At 43.4% G+C, this 2,708-nt stretch overlaps 1 pseudogene; it reads left to right on the top strand.

The window, feature by feature from the left end:
• The first annotated feature begins 711 nt into the window (after positions 1-711).
• Positions 712-1,674, top strand: LOC102473611 (developmental pluripotency-associated protein 4 pseudogene; annotated as a pseudogene).
• Positions 1,675-2,708: the final 1,034 nt, after the last annotated feature.

The raw sequence follows: 2,708 nt of genomic DNA, 5'->3' as shown, positions 1-2,708 counted from the left end.
CTGAAGGTTAGGATGCCGACATGCTCTTTCGAGGACAGGACCTGATTCAACCCCTGACAGGGTCAAATTTCAATTTCTATTAAAATTCTCACCCACCAAGCTCATGACTTTGTAAACTCCCAACAGCTCCCAGGCCAGTGCATTACAGCCATGCCTCTGGTACTGACGATCATAAAACTATTATTAAATCTCCAAAGTTGAACAGAAAGTGTCTCACTCCAGTGATCAGGCTGTAACTCAGCCTTTTTGCTAAGGCTTTCTTATTTTGCAGCCCACTACTTTGCCCTATCACTAGATGAACTCATTTGGCTTAGCCTATTCTTGTGTTCACCAATTTCTGAATGTCAAATAAAAGGGCAAGCCAAGTGAGGCGCTCAATTTTTCTGAAAGGTACAAAGCATTACTGATTCCCAAATCACTGGGAGGTAGGCCAGACTGAAAGGTAAAAATCCTGGAAAAAATAAGCAAATATACACACAATTTGAACTGTATTACATTTCTGTGGGTATATCTGTACTCAGCATATGACTATCCAGTACTGGATTAAAAAATATTTCTAAAATAAACAATTCTTTAACAAACAGAGCAACATTGCTTTGAATTTGTCTTCCATTTGTTTTATTTAATTAAGGTTCCTAAAAATGAAAATCTTAAAAAAAGGACTGTTTTCAGAGAATTTTTTCCTTTATCGGCCTGATCTACTTTCAGAGTATGGAGCATGCAAGAGGCAAGGAGTGGAAATTCACAGAGAAGTCAAGGGAAGAGTATGGAAATTCTAAGTGTGAAAAAGTGTCTGAAACTGAAGAGCAACAGTGAGCTTCCAGCCAACCAAGCACATCTACAGGTTTATTGGCAACCTCTGCAAAGGAGAATAAACGAAAAAGATCTGCGAAGGATGACCAAGCTTTCTGTCCAAAGGAGAAGGCATAAAGCAATGACAGCCTACAGCCTCAGAAAAAGATACCAATTCCCCCATTGCCCTCTAAACTGCCACCAGTCAACCGGCTTCACTGAGACATCCTGCAGGCTTGGTGCCAACAATTAAGGATCGGCTCTGAAGGCCAGAAATTAGATGCATGCAGGAGACTGTGCCTGTGCTTATCCAAATCAGAAGGATATTCCTACCACAGCAAAAGAGGCCAGGATTGAGTCATCATTTCGAAGAAAATTAAAAATGGGCAGAGGGAAAGCATTTGCAGAAAGTCCTCAGGAAGGGATGTGTTCTAAAAGGACTAATCCTCCAAAGTGGATCCTCCACCTGCAGAGCCTTTTTCTAACTCCCAAGAGTCTGCAGCTCTCCTAGAGGGAGTTAATACAATTGAGATGACAACCTCTGCTCCAGAGGCTGTGCTGGCCTCCTGGGCCAGAATTGCATCTGTGGCTGGGAAGATGGAGTCAGCAGAAACAGAGGCTGTGGAATCCCCACAAGAAGCCTATGGTGTCAGATGGTGTGTGGTCCATGGGAGAAGTCTCCCTGCAAACACAGCTGGTTGGGTTCACCTGCAGTTTCATGCTGGACAAGCCTGGGTTCCTGAGAAGCAAAAAGGGAGAGTGTGTGCCCTCTTTTCACTTCTGGCCTGCAGTTTCCCACCCCCACACCTGGAGGACAATATGTTGTGCCCGAAATGTGTGCAAAGGAACAAGGTCTTAATGAAAAGTCTCCAGTGGGATTAGAATACCGAGAAAAGGGCACATCTGTGGTTGTAATTCATGTTGGAAAAGTTGAACAGTCCACTCCACTGTGAACCAGACAGCTGAACTCTAGTCCTCCACACTGGCCAAGTTTCTTTCTGCTCAGAGGCTGTGCAGATCGGTGGGATGCAGATGGTACCCTTGAACCTCCAATAGTGCCTGCTGCCTCCCAAGTTGGGGTACAGAGACTTGGAAAATGGAAGAGACTTTAACAAAGGACCATTCATTCCATTATTAAAATGAATGTGTTGTTCCTACTACCAAATATCTACCCTTTTGAACTAGAAAGGACTTCAGCAGCTCTGCGAAGTGGGAACTTCCTCAGCAGTGCCATGGAGGAGATGGGACAGGAAACTCATTTGCTTTGTGTTTGATTTCTCCTCCTCAGGATACTGATGACTTAGGAGACATTCCATTCTGATTGTAAATTTAATAAATGTAAATACTTTAACCCCCCCCCAAAAAAAGACTGTTTTCTTTACTACCTTTCTATAATCAGGGAAATGTTTACCTTATGTCTTCTTGCACTTAGCAGTGTCTGCACACATGAGGGGAGGCCTCTGCTGTAGACAGAATGTTAACCTGGAAATCAGAACATCTGCTTCATGTTCCTGAATCAGGCTCCAGTAAGTATGAAATGTGGACATGCCTTTGAACCACTCAGAAATTTAATTTATATTTATCATTAAAAAGGACATGATGGGGATCAGCAGATGGCATAGTGGTTACATTGCTGGACGACCACATGGCCAACCGTGGTTCAAGTCCCAGACGCAGTGACTTGAAACTCACACCAAGTATATGTGTGTGCATGCCCAAGATTCCAGGAGGAGAATGGAGGAAAAGGAATTATGGTGTGGCCATCCCCCATGGGGGTGCAGATTTCTTACTTTCCCTCTCACTGTCTCTGTCTCTCTTTCTCTCTAGCCAGCACAGGGGCTCTAAAGCAAAAGCCTCTATCAAAAAAAAAAAAAAAAAAAAAGACACAATGGTACTTTAGTAGCTCACAGGATTAG

Source organism: Tupaia chinensis, unplaced genomic scaffold (genome assembly GCF_000334495.1).
Source record: "Tupaia chinensis unplaced genomic scaffold, TupChi_1.0 Scaffold000565_1, whole genome shotgun sequence".
NCBI lineage: Eukaryota > Metazoa > Chordata > Mammalia > Scandentia > Tupaiidae > Tupaia > Tupaia belangeri.
Note: the sequence above shows the minus strand (reverse complement) of the source record. Positions and strands in the feature narration are given on the sequence as shown.